The sequence below is a fragment of the Coregonus clupeaformis genome, chromosome 28 (assembly GCF_020615455.1).
Source record: "Coregonus clupeaformis isolate EN_2021a chromosome 28, ASM2061545v1, whole genome shotgun sequence".
NCBI classification, from domain to species: domain Eukaryota; kingdom Metazoa; phylum Chordata; class Actinopteri; order Salmoniformes; family Salmonidae; genus Coregonus; species Coregonus clupeaformis.
In genome coordinates this window covers 10,007,176-10,025,786 of record NC_059219.1, presented here as the reverse complement: position 1 = coordinate 10,025,786, position 18,611 = coordinate 10,007,176, and the positions used below count along the sequence as shown (strand labels likewise).

At 45.8% G+C, this 18,611-nt stretch overlaps 1 protein-coding gene across 2 annotated transcripts in view; it reads left to right on the top strand.

The window, feature by feature from the left end:
• Positions 1-18,611, top strand: part of LOC121542791 (protein Jumonji-like) — an 88,377-nt gene that overhangs the window by 890 nt on the left and 68,876 nt on the right. The window lies entirely within an intron of this gene.

The following is an 18,611-nucleotide window of genomic DNA, read 5'->3' as shown; positions in this document are numbered from 1 at the left end:
ACTGTACTAAAACAGCAGACTGTCCTAAAACATAAACACCAGACTGTCCTAAAATATAAACATCAGACTGTCCTAAAACAGCCAACTGTCCTAAAACATCAACCTCAGACAGTCGAAAAATCATCATCAGACTGTCCGAAAACATCAACACTAGACTGTCCTCAAACATCAACACCATACTGTCCTAAAACTTCAGACTGTCCTAAAACATCAACAACAGACAGTCCGAAAACTTCATCATCAGACTGTCCGAAAACATCAGCACTGGACTGTCCTCAAACATCAACACCATACTGTCCTAAAACATCAACACCATACTGTCCTAAAACTTCAGACTGTCCTAAAACATGAACATCAGACTGTCCTAAAACATGAACATCAGACTGTCCTAAAACATCAACACCATACTGTCCTATAACTTCAGACTGTCCTAAAACATCATCACCAGACTGTCCTAAAACATCAACATCAGACTGTCATAAAACATTAATATCAGACTGTCATAAAATATAAACAACAGACTGTCCTAAAACATCAACATAAGACTGTCCTAAAATATCAACATCAGACTGTCCTAAAACAGCCAACTGTCCTAAAACATCAACCTCAGACAGTTGAAAACATCATCATCAGACTGTCCTCAAACATCAACACTAGACTGTCCTCAAACATCAACACCATACTGTCCTAAAACATCAACACCATACTGTCCTAAAACGTCAGACTGTCCTAAAACATCAACATCAGACAGTCCGAAAACATCATCATCAGACTGTCCTCAAACATCAACACTAGACTGTCCTCAAACATCAACACCATACTGTCCTAAAACATCAACACCATACTGTCTTAAAACCTCAGACTGTCCTAAAACATCAACATCAGACTGTCCTAAAACATCCAACTGTCCTAAAACATCAACATCAGACTGTTCTAAAACATCATCATCAGACTGTCCTAAAACATCAACATCAGACTGTCCTAAAGCATCAACATCAGACTGTCCTAAAACATCAACATTAGACTGTCCTAAAACACCAGACTGTCCTAAAACATCAACATCAGACTGTCCTAAAACATCCAACTGTCCTAAAACATCAACATCAGGCAGTCCTAAAACATCAACATCAGACTGTCCTAAAACAACATCAGACTGTCCTAAAAAAGCAACATCAGACTGTCCTAAAACATCAGCATCAGACTGTCCTAAAACATCAACATCAGACTGTCCTAAAACATCAACATCAGACTGTCCTAAAACATCATCATCAGACTGTCCTAAAACATCAACAATAGACTGTCCTAAAACATCAACATAAGACTGTCCTAAAATATCAACATCAGACTATCCTAAAACAGCCAACTGTCCTAAAACATCAACCTCAGACAGTTGAAAACATCATCATCAGACTGTCCTCAAACATCAACACCATACTGTCCTAAAACATCAACACCATACTGTCCTAAAACGTCAGACTGTCCTAAAACATCAACATCAGACAGTCCGAAAACATCATCATCAGACTGTCCTCAAACATCAACACTAGACTGTCCTCAAACATCAACACCATACTGTCCTAAAACATCAACACCATACTGTCTTAAAACCTCAGACTGTCCTAAAACATCAACATCAGACTGTCCTAAAACATCCAACTGTCCTAAAACATCAACATCAGACTGTTCTAAAACATCATCATCAGACTGTCCTAAAACATCAACATCAGACTGTCCTAAAGCATCAACATCAGACTGTCCTAAAACATCAACATTAGACTGTCCTAAAACACCAGACTGTCCTAAAACATCAACATCAGACTGTCCTAAAACAGCCAACTGTCCTAAAACATCAACATCAGGCAGTCCTAAAACATCAACATCAGACTGTCCTAAAACAACATCAGACTGTCCTAAAAAAGCAACATCAGACTGTCCTAAAACATCAGCATCAGACTGTCCTAAAACATCAACATCAGACTGTCCTAAAACATCAACATCAGACTGTCCTAAAACATCAACATCAGACTGTCCTAAAACTTCAGACTGTCCTAAAACATCGACATCAGATTGTCCTAAAACATCAACATCAGACTGTCCTAAAACAACATCAGACTGTCCTAAAACAGCAACATCAGACTGTCCTAAAATATCATCATCAGACTGTCCTAAAACATCAGCATCAGACTGTCCTAAAACATCAACATCAGACTGTTCTAAAACATCAACATCAGACTGTCCTAAAACATCAACATCAGACTGTTCTAAAACACCAGACTGTCCTAAAACATCAACATCAGACTGTCCTAAAACTTCAGACTGTTCTAAAACATCAACATCAGACTGTCCTAAAACATCAACATCAGACTGTCCTAAAACTTCAGACTGTCCTGAAACATCAACATCAGACTGCCCTAAAACAACATCAGACTGTCCTAAAACATCAACATCAGACTGTCCTAAAACATCAGGCGGTCCTAAAACATCAACATCAGACTGTCCTAAAACATCAAACAGCTTTTCTCAGTCAGTTACTTTGAATTCTGAGAATAAGATATTTTCAACATTTTATATTTTATTTTATATGACCAATCCAGTGCTGTCACCCAAATGGAGACCTATGGTAGATCTAATGTGTGTGTGTGTGTGTGTGTGTGTGTGTGGTTGTTGTGTGTGTGTGTGTGTGGGTGAATCCCAGTATGGGCCCCGATCCCTGATTTACAAGATCGCATCAATATTTGATTATTTATATTTAAAAACCTAATTGTCTTTCAGAAAATGTAATATATTTTATGACTTTTAGTATTATCATATGGGACTAATGCAGGCTGTAAGACGTTAGGGGCCTGTGGCAAAAGTTAATTGTATATCTACGAGATTGATGTGTCCAATTTCCTGTGCATATGTTGATTTGAAGATGTTTAAACAATTGCAACCTATCCTCATTTGACTTCTCCCCCAATTTAGCTAATTTATTGCGCCCGTTGTTCCAACAATGTTATTGCATTATTTCATCATTTACTTTCCAATTGACCTTATTCAGCAAGTATCAGATAGGACATTAATTTAATAGCTCTACCTAATAATAGGTAAAAATGTCCTTGAATCCTACAGCAACAGGAGCTATTTTTATAGTGGTCATATTATTCATAAGAAGTGTCACACCTACTGTAATACATTCCTTTTCCAGTTGTCTTCCACTTCAACAGTAGTGTCACTGGCTGCTTGAATTACAATAAGACCTTGCATTCTCTGTTTGTCTTCTGTGAGTCTTTGACCAAGGCCTATAGGGCTCTGGTCAAAAGTAGTGCACTATATAGAGTATAGGGTGCCATTTGGGACACACACAGAGTCATTCATTTTGGACTTCCATTCTGACACAGGAGGTGTCATGTTCTAAAGTAGTGCACTGTGTAGAGTATAGGGTGCCATTTGGGACATACACAAAGGGTCGTGTTCTAAAGTGCTTCCTCATGTTGTTGCTCACTCCTATCTCTTCTATTGTCAATTGTCCAAGAAGGAAACTTGGGAAAAACTCCTGTCTAGTTTTCGGTAAAAGTTTGTCAGCAATGTAGTGAGCCAGCCACTAAAACAAACAAAAGGGGACTCTTTCTTGAACCTGGACTCAGACAAGCACTGGCCATTGTAGTTTAACTTCCACCTTTAATTAGTGTAAGACTTTTATTACTCATGCTTGGCTTAGGGGCTCAGACACAGAGTAACAGAATGAAGTTTGCCCGACCGAGTGCGCATGTAGAATCGTGTGAAAGTTCTCGGCAGACGTCTACAGCGGGTGGTCCCTAAAACAATGGCGTGCTGAAGGAACAAGCAGGCTCTGATGGCTAAAATCATTCCTGATTCGTGAACAGTTCTATGTCAAGGACTTACTGTATAAACATTATATAATAAACATAATCATAACAAGGACAGGAATCACTGTGATTTCCCATACACAAAATTGCATTTTAAAGTGGCAACCTGGGATTCATACATACATTTTTTGACTTTTAAATCATTTTTGTGGTTTGAATACCATATTGCCCCTTTAACAGCTGAAAATGAATTTGGCTATCAGGTTTCTTGGTCAGCATGTTGGCAGTACTTTTTAAAAAATGATTTCCTCTGATATTTGATGGCCTTTTCTCTTTCTTTCTCACTCACGTTATTATTCACAATTCATAATGAAAAACAACATAATGAGAGAGACGTTAAACATTGAAACTGTTGTTTTAATGAATGACAGTAGTTAAAGCTTCAGAACAGTACATCAGAGGGGATAGCATAGGGGATAACAGGGTTCCTCTGTGTGGTTACCTCAGTACAGCTACTCAGCTGGTCTAAGGCCTAATTCATTGGTGTGTGGTGGGGTAAGCACAGCTGCCACTGCTGGGCCTTTACACATGTAAAGAGGCTGTCACAGTGTACGTCCCAAATGGCACCCTATTCCCTATATAGTGCACTACTTTTGACCAGCTCCCAATGGGCCAATTGACCAGATCCCAATGGGCCATTTGACCAGAGCTCTATGCTGCCTGGTCAAAAGTAGTGCGCTATATATAGGGAACAGGGTGCCATTTGGGATACATGCACTGTTTGTTTTATCAGGCGCACAAGTGAGGAGGGCCAAGTTGAAGTATGTGTTTCAGTGTTTGGCGGAAACAAAAAATGTGATTTGATCTAAATACTGTTTTAGACGCTGGAGTAGAGTCATGGGGAAGACAGATGGAAATGTCACCAGATTGACACAGTAGTTGCAACAGGAGAAGCCTAGGGAGATATGAATGGAGAAATGGAGGCACGAACTCGGATGAACGAACAAGACGAGTTTGTTATTTTATTTCTTGGCATGGGAAGTTGTGAGCTGTGATTTTGCTGCCAATAGGGAATGTTCCACTTCGCTGCGTAGTCGCCGGGGTTTCTCCCTGAATTAGATGTGCAGTGTCAGCAGTAAACAGTGTTTCTCTTCACACAGAGGAGCAATCGTTTTTCTTTTGTTTACACAGTTTTACAGTTAAGTCTGTTATGTAAGGGCCCACAAGCTGTCTACCGTACAGTTAGAAATGACATAATCAGAGGAGCTTTATCAGTGTCACACAGTCTCAGGGCTTTATCAGTGTCACACAGTCTCAGGGCTATATCAGTGTCACACAGTCTCAGCGCTATATCAGTGTCACACAGTCTCAGGGCTTTATCAGTGTCACACAGTCTCAGGGCTATATCAGTGTCACACAGTCTCAGGGCTTTATCAGTGTCACACAGTCTCAGGGCTTTATCAGTGTCACACAGTCTCAGGGCTTTATCAGTGTCACACAGTCTCAGGGCTATATCAGTGTCACACAGTCTCAGGGCTTTATCAGTGTCACACAGTCTCAGGACTTTATCAGTGTCACACAGTCTCAGGGCTATATCAGTGTCACACAGTCTCAGGGCTATATCAGTGTCACACAGTCTCAGGGCTATATCAGTGTAGAATCAAGGTCAGATTTATTTAGCATTATCCGTAGTGTCAGGACATTATGGGTAATCAAAGACTACTTTGATTTTGATTTAAGGGCTACTTTGATTCAAGGGCTACAAATTGCTACTCTTGTATTAAAGGGTTTTCAGGCCCTTTCTGTAGAGTGGAGAGTGATTTGATTACAGTAGTAAAAAGAACTGCCAATAAAACAGACGATCAGATGTCAGTCAGTCAGTAGCTTTATTATTCAAATCAGGTTAATAGAAACTAGGGGATTTGTCAACGTCTTCAAGATAATTGTATGGAATTAATTTACAAGATCATATTTCATCTGAGCTAGATTACAGCAAGCCTTTTGAATATTTTTCCTTTCCTCAATCTCTACGTTTAATCCATACTGGCAGATGTTGAGAGAAGTGAAAACATAGAAAGAGACTTTTACTTTCAGATTAATTTATTGTTCAGTATTTATTTCCTCCAGGAAAAGCAGCAGCAGCGAGGTTTATTGACAAACCGAGGTAGTTCTGATACGGAACAGGATTTACAGTCTTCTACCTAGAATTTACATTTTAGTCATTTAGCAGACGCTCTTATCCAGAGCGACTTACAGGAGCAATTAGGGTTAAGTGCCTTGCTCAAGGGCACATCGACAGATTTTTCACCTAGTCGGCTCGGGGATTAGAACCAGCGACCTTTCAGTTACTGGCACAACGCTCTTAACCACTAAGCTACCTGCCGCCCCAGAATGATACGGAACAGGAATTTACAGTCTTCTACCTAGAATGATACAGAACAGGATTTTACAGTCTTCTACCTAGAATTATACAGAACAGGATTTTACAGTATTCTACCTAGAATGATACAGAACAGGATTTTACAGTATTCTACCTAGAATGATACAGAACAGGATTTTACAGTCTTCTACCTAGAATTATACAGAACAGGATTTTACAGTATTCTACCTAGAATGATACAGAACAGGATTTTACAGTATTCTACCTAGAATGATACAGAACAGGATTTTATCGTCTTCTACCTAGAATGATACGGAACAGGATTTTACAGTCTTCTACCTAGAATGATACGGAACAGGATAATACAGTCTTCTACCTAGAATGATACAGAACAGGATTTTACAGTCTTCTACCTCGAATGATACAGAAGAGGATTTTACAGTATTCTACCTAGAATGATACGGAACAGGATTTTACAGCCTTCTACCTCGAATGATACGGAACAAGTTTTGACAGTCTTCTACCTAGAATGATACGGAACAGGATTTTACAGTCTTCTACCTAGAATGATACGGAACAGGATTTTACAGTCTTCTACCTCAAATGATATGGAACAAGATTTGACAGTCTTCTACCTAGAATGATACGGAACAAGATTTGACAGTCTTCTACCGAGAATGATACGGAACAGGATTTTACAATCTTCTACCTGGAATGATACAGAACAGGATTTTACAATATTCTACCTAGAATGATACAGAACAGGATTTTACAGCCTTCTACCTAGAATGATACGGAACAGGATTTTACAGTCTTCTACCTAGAATGATACGGAACAGGATTTTACAGCCTGCTAACTCGAATGATATGGAACAATATTTGAAAGTCTTCTACCTAGAATGATACGGAACAAGATTTGACAGTCTTCTACCTAGAATGATACGGAACAGGATTTTACAATATTCTACCTAGAATGATACAGAACAGGATTTTACAATCTTTTACCTAGAATGATACGGAACAGGATTTTACAGTCTTCTACCTAGAATGATACAGAACAGGATTTTACAGTCTTCTACCTAGAATTATACAGAACAGGATTTTACAGTATTCTACCTAGAATGATACAGAACAGGATTTTACAGTATTCTACCTAGAATGATACAGAACAGGATTTTATCGTCTTCTACCTAGAATGATACGGAACAGGATTTTACAGTCTTCTACCTAGAATGATACGGAACAGGATAATACAGTCTTCTACCTAGAATGATACAGAACAGGATTTTACAGTCTTCTACCTCGAATGATACAGAAGAGGATTTTACAGTATTCTACCTAGAATGATACGGAACAGGATTTTACAGCCTTCTACCTCGAATGATACGGAACAAGTTTTGACAGTCTTCTACCTAGAATGATACGGAACAGGATTTTACAGTCTTCTACCTAGAATGATACGGAACAGGATTTTACAGTCTTCTACCTCAAATGATATGGAACAAGATTTGACAGTCTTCTACCTAGAATGATACGGAACAAGATTTGACAGTCTTCTACCGAGAATGATACGGAACAGGATTTTACAATCTTCTACCTGGAATGATACAGAACAGGATTTTACAATATTCTACCTAGAATGATACAGAACAGGATTTTACAGCCTTCTACCTAGAATGATACGGAACAGGATTTTACAGTCTTCTACCTAGAATGATACGGAACAGGATTTTACAGCCTGCTAACTCGAATGATATGGAACAAGATTTGAAAGTCTTCTACCTAGAATGATACGGAACAAGATTTGACAGTCTTCTACCTAGAATGATACGGAACAGGATTTTACAATCTTCTACCTAGAATGATACAGAACAGGATTTTACAATCTTCTACCTAGAATGATACGGAACAGGATTTTACAGCCTTCTACCTAGAATGATACGGAACAGGATTTTACAGTCTTCTACCTAGAATGATACGGAATAGGATTTTACAGCCTGCTACCTCGAATGATACGGAACAAGATTTTACAGTCTTCTACCTCAAATGATACAGAAAAAGATTTGACAGTCTTCTACCTAGAATTATACGGAACAGGATTTTACAGTCTTCTACTGCGAATGATACGGAACAGGATTTTACAGTCTTCTACCTAGAATGATACGGAACAGGATTTTACAGTCTTCTACCTAGAATGATACGCAACAGGATTTTACAGTCTTCTACCTAGAATGATACGGAACAGGATTTTACAGTCTTCTACCTAGAATGATACGGAACAAGATTTTACAGTCATCTACCTAGAATGATACGGAACAGGATTTTACAGTCTTCTACCTAGAATGATACGGAACAGGATTTTACAGCCTGCTACCTAGAATGATACGGAACAGGTTTTACAGTCTTCTACCTAGAATGATACGGAACAGGATTTTACAGTCTTCTACCTAGAATGATACGGAACAGGATTTTACAGTCTTCTACCTAGAATGATAAGGAACAGGATTTTACAGTCTTCTACCTAGAATGATACGGAACAGGATTTTACAGCCTGCTACCTAGAATGATACGGAACAGGTTTTACAGTCTTCTACCTAGAATGATATGGAACAGGATTTTACAGTCTTCTACCTAGAATGACACGGAACAGGATTTTACAGTCTTCTACCTAGAATGATACGGAACAGGATTTTACAATCTTCTACCTAGAATGATACAGAACAGGATTTTACAATATTCTACCTAGAATGATACGGAACAGGATTTTACAGCCTTCTACCTAGAATGATACGGAACAGGATTTTACAGCCTGCTACCTCGAATGATACGGAACAAGATTTTACAGTCTTCTACCTCAAATGATACGGAAAAAGATTTGACAGTCTTCTACCTAGAATGATACGGAACAGGATTTTACAGTCTTCTACTGCGAATGATACGGAAAAGGATTTTACAGTCTTCTACCTAGAATGATACGGAACAGGATTTTACAGTCTTCTACCTAGAATGATACGGAAAAGGACTTTACAGTCTTCTACCTAGAATGATACGGAACAGGATTATACAGTCTTCTACCTAGAATGATACGGAACAAGATTTTACAGTCATCTACCTAGAATGATACGGAACAGGATTTTACAGTCTTCTACCTAGAATGATACGGAACAGGATTTTACAGCCTGCTACCTAGAATGATACGGAACAGGTTTTACAGTCTTCTACCTAGAATTATACGGAACAGGATTTTACAGTCTTCTACCTAGAATGATACGGAACAGGATTTTACAGTCTTCTACCTAGAATGATACGGAACAGGATTTTACAGTCTTCTACCTAGAATGATACGGAACAGGATTTTACAGTCTTCTACCTCAAATGATACGGAACAAGATTTGACAGTCTTCTACCTAGAATGATATGGAACAGGATTTTACAGTCTTCTACCTAGAATGATACGGAACAGGATTTTACAGTCTTCTACCTAGAATGTGAGAGTGGGACACAAAGGAGCGGCAGTTTTCATTTTAGGGATTTTCAACAGACACATAAATACAGACTACTCCCCACAGACAGATTTATACTTCAGCATTACGAGGTAATGAAGAAGTCCTACTCTGCATTCTAGTGTGCACTCCAAATGGCACCCTATATCTTTTTGATGTGAAATATATAGGGAATAGTTTGCCATTTGGGACAGATCCCCACTGTATCTAGACTAACTAACTAACAGTGGGAGAAAGTAGAATAATCTCTCCAAGGTCTGAAAATGTTTCAACAATTTATTCTAAGGATGTAAACACGACATGGCCTATTTATTGGGTCATTTTGTGGTACAGTATGTAGGTATTTTCAGTATGGAAACTATTTTCAGGCATTCTCTAAATGCATGTATTAGGTTATCGTTGTATAATGTCAAAGACAGAATGAGAAACATGCAATAATTCGCCCTGGCATAATTAAAATTTGCCCATTGTAAATCGTTTAAATACATTATGAATTTATGTGAAACCCCCCCCCCCAAAAAAAAAAAAATCATTTTTTATTGTACATTTACATTTACGGCATTTAGCAGACGCTCTTATCCAGAGCGACTTACAAATTGGTGCATTCACCTTATAGCCAGTGGGATAACCACTTTACAATATGTTGTTATATATATATATATATATATATATATATATATATATATATATATATATATATATATATACAGTGGGGAAAAAAAGTATTTAGTCAGCCACCAATTGTGCAAGTTCTCCCACTTAAAAAGATGAGAGAGGCCTGTAATTTACATCATAGGTACATGTCAACTATGACAGACAAAATGAGAAAAAAAATTCCAGAAAACCACATTGTAGGATTTGTAATGAATTTATTTGCAAATTATGGTGGAAAATAAGTATTTGGTCAATAACAAAAGTTTCTCAATACTTTGTTATATACCCTTTGTTGGCAATGACACAGGTCAAAAGTTTTTTGTAAGTCTTCACAAGGTTTTCACACACTGTTGCTGGTATTTTGGCCCATTCCTCCATGCAGATCTCCTCTAGAGCAGTGATGTTTTGGGGCTGTCGCTGGGCAACACGGACTTTCAACTCCCTCCAAAGATTTTCTATGGGGTTGAGATCTGGAGACTGGCTAGGCCACTCCAGGACCTTGAAATGCTTCTTACGAAGCCACTCCTTCGTTGCCCGGGCGGTGTGTTTGGGATCATTGTCATGCTGAAAGACCCAGCCACGATTCATCTTCAATGCCCTTGCTGAAGGAAGGAGGTTTTCACTCCAAAATCTCACGATACATGGCCCCATTCATTCTTTCCTTTACACGGATCAGTCGTCCTGGTCCCTTTGCAGAAAAACAGCCCCAAAGCATGATGTTTCCACCCCCATGCTTCACAGTAGGTATGGTGTTCTTTGGATGCAACTCAGCATTCTTTGTCCTCCAAAAATGACGAGTTGAGTTTTTACCAAAAAGTTATATTTTGATTTCATCTGACCAAATGACATTCTCCCAATCCTCTTCTGGATCATCCAAATGCACTCTAGCAAACTTCAGACGGGCCTGGACATGTACTGGCTTAAGCAGGGGGACACATCTGGCACTGCAGGATTTGAATCCCTGGCGGCATAGTGTGTTACTGATGGTAGGCTTTGTTACTTTGGTCCCAGCTCTCTGCAGGTCATTCACTAGGTCCCCCCGTGTGGTTCTGGGATTTTTGCTCACCGTTCTTGTGATCATTTTGACCCCACGGGGTGAGATCTTGCGTGGACCCCCAGATCGAGGGAGATTATCAGTGGTCTTGTATGTCTTCCATTTCCTAATAATTGCTCCCACTGTTGATTTCTTCAAACCAAGCTGCTTACCTATTGCAGATTCAGTCTTCCCAGCCTGGTGCAGGTCTACAATTTTGTTCAAACAGGTGCCATTAATACAGGTAACGAGTGGAGGACAGAGGAGCCTCTTAAAGAAGAAGTTACAGGTCTGTGAGAGCCAGAAATCTTGCTTGTTTGTAGGTGACCAAATACTTATTTTCCACCATAATTTGCAATTAAATTCATTAAAAATCCTACAATGTGATTTTCTGAAGAAAAAAAAATCTCAATTTGTCTGTCATAGTTGACGTGTACCTATGATGAAAATTACAGGCCTCTCTCATCTTTTTAAGTGGGAGAACTTGCACAATTGGTGGCTGACTAAATACTTTTTTCCCCCACTGTATATATATATATATATATATATATATATATATATAAAAAAATTTCTTTGGGGTGGGGTAAGGGGGGTAGAAGGATTACTTTATCCTATCCCAGGTATTCCTTAAAGAGGTGGGGTTTCAAGTGTCTCCGGAAGGTGGTGAGTGACTCCGCCGTCCTGGCGTCGTGAGGGAGCTTGTTCCACCATTGGGGTGCCAGAGCAGCGAACAGTTTTGACTGGGCTGAGCGGGAACTGTGCTTCCGCAGAGGTCATTGTACTGCATCAAGTTCCTTTGCATAGCCTTAGACATGTCCAACAGAGCTGCTATGGAAGGGAGTGATTTCTAGAATCAACACAGACTCCATTGAGAGAGTCTAAATGTGTTGGTTAAAATGAGGTGCTATTACTGCACCTCTTTAATGATGTGGATCAGGCTGTTTTACTGGGGCCCCAGTCATGAAATCCTGGCATGGTGGCAAAGCACTGAACAGAGACAGAGGCTACTTCTTACTTCCATGTTGTATGGAGAGGTAGGGTGGACAACATGTTGTATGGAGAGGTAGGGTGGACAACGTGTTGTATGGAGAGGTAGGGTGGACAACATGTTGTATGGAGTGGAGAGGTAGGGTGGACAACATGTTGTATGGAGAGGTAGGGTGGACAACATGTTGTATGGAGAGGTAGGGTGGACAACATGTTGTATGGAGAGGTAGGGTGGACAACATGTTGTATGGAGAGGTAGGGTGGACAACATGTTGTATGGAGAGGTAGGGTGGACAACATGTTGTATGGAGAGGAGAGGTAGGGTGGACAACATGTTGTATGGAGAGGTAGGGTGGACAACGTGTTGTATGGAGAGGTAGGGTGGACAACATGTTGTATGGAGTGGAGAGGTAGGGTGGACAACATGTTGTATGGAGAGGTAGGGTGGACAACATGTTATATGGAGAGGTAGGGTGGACAACATGTTGTATGGAGAGGTAGGGTGGACAACATGTTGTATGGAGAGGTAGGGTGGACAACATGTTGTATGGAGAGGAGAGGTAGGGTGGACAACATGTTGTATGGAAAGGTAGGGTGGACAACATGTTATATGGAGAGGTAGGGTGGACAACATGTTGTATGGAGAGGAGAGGTAGGGTGGACAACATGTTGTATGGAAAGGTAGGGTGGACAACATGTTATATGGAGAGGTAGGGTGGACAACATGTTGTATGGAGAGGAGAGGTAGGGTGGACAACATGTTGTATGGAGTGGAGAGGTAGGGTGGACAACATGTTGTATGGAGAGGTAGGGTGGACAACATGTTGTATGGAGAGGTAGGGTGGACAACATGTTGTATGGAGAGGTAGGGTGGACAACATGTTGTATGGAGAGGTAGGGTGGACATGCAAGAAATACAAGTTTGTTCTTGCTTAGTCTTAAGCCTACATTTATTGAATTCAATATAATTCCGTTTTGGCTGCTGACTTTTTCAAGGGATGCTGGTAGAAAATAAAACATCCACTTTCTTTTTCATCCTGTTTCTCAACCAAAAAGGTTGATGGAAAAGGTTAGTTTGCGACGGGTTATCCTCAAATCCTTCTCCTCGCTCACTCTCTGTTTAGGAGATTTCTGCAAAGTAGGTCATTGTAAAGGTACCTCATACAGTGTTTCCTGCAGAGCCAGGCAGCCAGCTGACTGCGGCATTATGGGATTTGACTGTACATTAAGCCACACGACATCAAGCAACCCAAGCCTCCTGATGAAAGCTTGGCTCTGTGACAACAGAACAGAGACAAGGGGGGTGTTCAGTGAAAACACTAAAGGCCATGGGTGCAAGTATAGACACTGACTGCCTCTACTCTGTTTAAACCCAAACAGAATCCACAGGCCAAGCTATCCGCCGGACCGTCTGATCCACAGAGGAAGAAGAGTAGAGTGCAGAGCAAAACGTTTGGTCTATGACAGAGAGAGAGAGAAATGGGCAGGCGTGTAAAAAAACGGCTTGTTGTCAGGGAGAGCTGGAGAGAAAAGGCGTGGCTCTCTCTCTTTCTGCTGTTGGCTGGCTGGGTCCATGCTGATCCATCTTGCGGCGCGAGGTGACTGTTTGGATAGTGCTGTCACAGAGAACAAAGTGCCCTTGGTGAGCCAACTCCGGATCCCTGTGCGGTGTAATCTGACGCTTCAGGAGTCCACAGAGCATTGTCCTTTTGTGTTTACGCCGCTAATAACACGGTGAACAAGAGCCCCTCAACACACAGACAGGTTGTAGCAACCAGCGGTAGATGCACCACTGGACAGGTCTGACTGACACATGGAGAGACTAGAGAAGAGTTTATTGTCAGACCTATGAAGAAAGTGTGACACTGAGACCCTCTCTCCGCCCCCATTTTAGGCTGTGTAGTGTAATGCTTGATGATGCACAACCCAGGGGCGAGTGGGTTTGTTTCTGTTCATGGGGGTATTTGTGTTTTTGTCTCTGTCCCAAATTGCACCCTATTCCTTATGGCCCTGGTCAAAAGTAGTGCCCTGCATAGGGAATAGTGCCATTTGGGATGTGTTTTCTCTGCTGTTGGTCACATTGTGTGTCGTGCTTGTCTGTGGGTCTCCGAGGGGGACATCTAGGCCCCACTGTGGAATGTCCTTTGTGTCAGGCAGGGAGGGAAGGAGGGAGGGAGGCAGGGAGGCAGGGAGGCAGGGAGGGAGGGAAGGAGGGAGGGAGGGAGGGAGGGAGGGAGGGAGGGATGGAGGGAAGGAGGGAAGGAGGGAGGGAGGGAGGGAGGGAGGGAGGGAGGGAGGGAGGGAGGCAGGGAGGGAAGGAGGGGAGGGAAGGAGGGAGGAGGCAGGGAGGCAGGGAGGGAGGGAGGAAGGGAGGGAAGGAGGAGGGAGGCAGGGAGGCAGGGAGGGAAGGAGGGAGGGAGGCAGGAGGCAGGGAGGGAGGGAGGGAGGGAAGGAGGAGGGAGGCAGGGAGGAGGGAGGGAGGGAGGGAGGGAAGGAGGGAGGGAGGCAGGGAGGGAGGGAGGGAGGGAGGGAGGGAGGGAGGGAGGGAGGGAGGGAGGGAGGGAGGGAGGGAGGAGGGAGGAAGGAGGGAGGGAGGGAGGGAAGGAGGGAGGAGGCAGGAGGCAGGGAGGGAGGGAGGGAGGGAGGAGGGAGGGAGGCAGGGAGGCAGGCAGAGAGAGAGGGAGGCAGGGAGGGAGGGAGGTAGGGAGGCAGGGAGGCAGGCAGAGAGAGAGGGAGGCAGGGAGGGAGGGAGGGAAGGAGGGAGGGAGGCAGGGAGGGAAGGAGGGAGGGAGGCAGGGAGGCAGGGAGGGAGGCAGGCAGAGAGGGAGGCAGGCAGGGAGGGAGGGAGGGAAGGAGGGAGGGAGGGAGGGAGGGAGGGAGGGAGGGAGGGAGGGAGGGAGGGAGGGAGGCAGGGAGGCAGGCAGAGAGAGAGGGAGGCAGGGAGGGAGGGAGGGAGGGAGGCAGGGAGGCAGGCAGAGAGAGAGGGAGGCAGGGAGGGAGGGAGGGAGGGAAGGAGGGAGGGAGGCAGGGAGGGAAGGAGGGAGGGAGGCAGGGAGGCAGGGAGGAGGCAGGCAGAGAGGAGGCAGGCAGGGGAGGGAGGGAGGCAGGGAGGGAGGGAGGGAAGGAGGGAGGGAGGCAGGGAGGGAGGCAGGGAGGCAGGGAGGGAGGGAGGGAGGCAGGGAGGGAGGGAGGCAGGCAGAGAGAGAGGGAGGCAGGGAGGGAGGGAGGGAGGGAGGCAGGCAGAGAGGGAGGGAGGGAGGGAGGGAGGGAGGCAGGCAGAGAGAGAGGGAGGCAGGGAGGGAAGGAGGGAGGGAGGCAGGGAGGGAGGGAGGGAGGGAGGCAGGCAGAGAGGGAGGGAGGGAGGAGGCAGGCAGAGAGAGAGGGAGGCAGGGAGGGAGGGAAGGAGGGAGGGGAGGCAGGGAGGGAGGGAGGCAGGCAGAGAGAGAGGAGGCAGGAGGGAGGCAGGGAGGCAGGGAGGCAGGGAGGCAGGAGGGAGGGAAGGAGGAGGGAGGCAGGGAGGCAGGGAGGGAGGGAGGCAGGAGGCAGGGAGGGAGGGAGGCAGGAGGGAAGGAGGGAGGGAGGGAGGGAGGAAGGAGGGAGGAGGGAGGCAGGGAGGCAGGGAGGAGGGAGGGAGGGAGGCAGGGAGGCAGGGAGGGAGGCAGGCAGGCAGAGAGAGAGGGAGGCAGGGAGGGAGGGAGGGAAGGAGGAGGGAGGGAGGCAGGGAGGGAAGGAGGGAGGAGGCAGGAGGCAGGAGGAGGCAGGCAGAGAGGGAGGCAGGCAGGGAGGGAGGAGGGAGGGAGGAGGGAGGGAGGGAGGGAGGGAGGGAGGGAGGGAGGCAGGAGGCAGGCAGAGAGAGAGGGAGGCAGGGAGGGAGGGAGGGAGGCAGGAGGCAGGCAGAGAGAGAGGGAGGCAGGGAGGGAGGGAGGGAAGGAAGGAGGGAGGCAGGGAGGGAAGGAGGGAGGGAGGCAGGGAGGAGGCAGGCAGAGAGGAGGCAGGCAGGGAGGGAGGCAGGGAGGGAGGGAGGGAAGGAGGAGGGAGGCAGGGAGGGAAGGAGGGAGGGAGGCAGGAGGGAGGCAGGGAGGGAGGGAGGGAGGCAGGGAGGGAGGGAGGCAGGCAGAGAGAGAGGGAGGCAGGGAGGGAGGGAGGGAGGAGGCAGGCAGAGAGGGAGGGAGGGAGGGAGGCAGGCAGAGAGAGGGGGAGGCAGGGAGGGAAGGAGGGAGGGAGGCAGGGAGGGAGGGAGGGAGGGAGGCAGGCAGAGAGGAGGGAGGGAGGGAGGCAGGCAGAGAGAGAGGGAGGCAGGGAGGGAGGGAAGGAGGGAGGGAGGCAGGGAGGCAGGGAGGGAGGGAGGCAGGCAGAGAGAGAGGGAGGCAGGGAGGGAGGCAGGGAGGCAGGGAGGCAGGGAGGCAGGGAGGGAGGAGGGAGGCAGGGAGGCAGGGAGGCAGGGAGGGAGGGAGGGAGGGAGGCAGGAGGCAGGGAGGGAGGGAGGCAGGGAGGAAGGAGGGAGGAGGGAGGGAAGGAGGGAGGCAGGGAGGCAGGGAGGGAGGGAGGAGGCAGGCAGGGAGGGAGGGAGGCAGGCAGGGAGGGAGGGAGGCAGGCAGAGAGAGAGGGAGGCAGGGAGGGAGGGAGGGAGGGAGGCAGGCAGGGAGGGAGGGAGGCAGGCAGAGAGAGAGGGAGGCAGGGAGGGAGGGAGGGAGGCAGGCAGAGAGAAAGGGAGGCAGGGAGGGAAAGAGGGAGGGAGGCAGGCAGAGAGAGAGGGAGGCAGGGAGGGAGGGAGGGAGGGAGGCAGGCAGAGAGGGAGGGAGGCAGGGAGGGAGGGAGGGAGGGAGGGAGGGAGGGATTACCAGCTCTTCCCATTAGCCCATAGGGCTCTGATCAAAAGTAGTGCACTAACACTATATAGGGAATAGGGTGACATTTGGGACGAATCCACTAGCTACATGGCTGCCACAGTGACTTACTTCCTTACAAAACCACCTCACGTTCACATCTCTTCACATTTGCCAGTGTGTCTAACAGACAGACAATGATTGGACAGAAATCCTCTAGAATACTCAGGGAACAATGTCTGACAAGTTGAGGAGGAAAGAGAAGGTCTGGAGTCAAATCGGATTACATTCAGTCAGGAGGACAGGACCTGGAAGTGTAGTGTGAGGAGAGTGTGTTCAGGCAGGAGGACAGGACCTGGAAATGTAGTGTGAGGAGGACAGGACGTGGAAGTGTAGTGTGAGGAGAGTGTGTTCAGGCAGGAGGACAGGACCTGGAAATGTAGTGTGAGGAGGACAGGACGTGGAAATGTAGTGTGAGGAGGACAGGACCTGGAAGTGTGGTGTGAGGAGGACAGGACCTGGAAGTGTAGTGTGAGGAGGACAGGACCTGGAAGTGTAGTGTGAGGAGGACAGGACCTTGAAGTGTAGTGTGTTCAGTCAGGAGGACAGGACCTGGAAGTGTAGTGTGAGGAGGACAGGACCTGGAAGTGTGGTGTGAGGAGGACAGGACCTGGAAGTGTAGTGTGAGGAGGACAGGACCTTGAAGTGTAGTGTGTTCAGTCAGGAGGACAGGACCTGGAAGTGGTGTGAGGAGGACAGGACCTGGAAGTGTGGTGTGAGGAGGACAGGACCTGGAAGTGTAGTGTGAGGAGGACAGGACCTGGAAGTGTAGTGTGTTCAGTCAGGAGGACAGGACCTGGAAGTGTAGTGAGGAGGACAGGACCTGGAAGTGTGGTGTGAGGAGGACAGGACCTGGAAGTGTAGTGTGAGGAGGACAGGACCTGGAAGTGTGGTGTGAGGAGGACAGGACCTGGAAGTGTAGTGTGAGGAGGACAGGACCTGGAAGTGTAGTGTGTTCAGTCAGGAGGACAGGACCTGGAAGTGTAGTGTGAGGAGGACAGGACCTGGAAGTGTGGTGTGAGGAGGACAAGACCTGGAAGTGTAGTGTGAGGAGGACAGGACCTGGAAGTGTAGTGTGAGGAGGACAGGACCTGGAAGTGTAGTGTGTTCAGTCAGGAGGACAGGACCTGGAAGTGTAATGTGAGGAGGACAGGACCTGGAAGTGTGGTGTGAGGAGGACAGGACCTGGAAGTGTAGTGTGAGGAGGACAGGACCTGGAAGTGTAGTGTGTTCAGTCAGGAGGACAGGACCTGGAAGTGTAGTGTGTTCAGTCACTGAGATGACGGACGGATTGACACACACACACACACACACACACACACACACACACACACACACACACACACACACACACACACA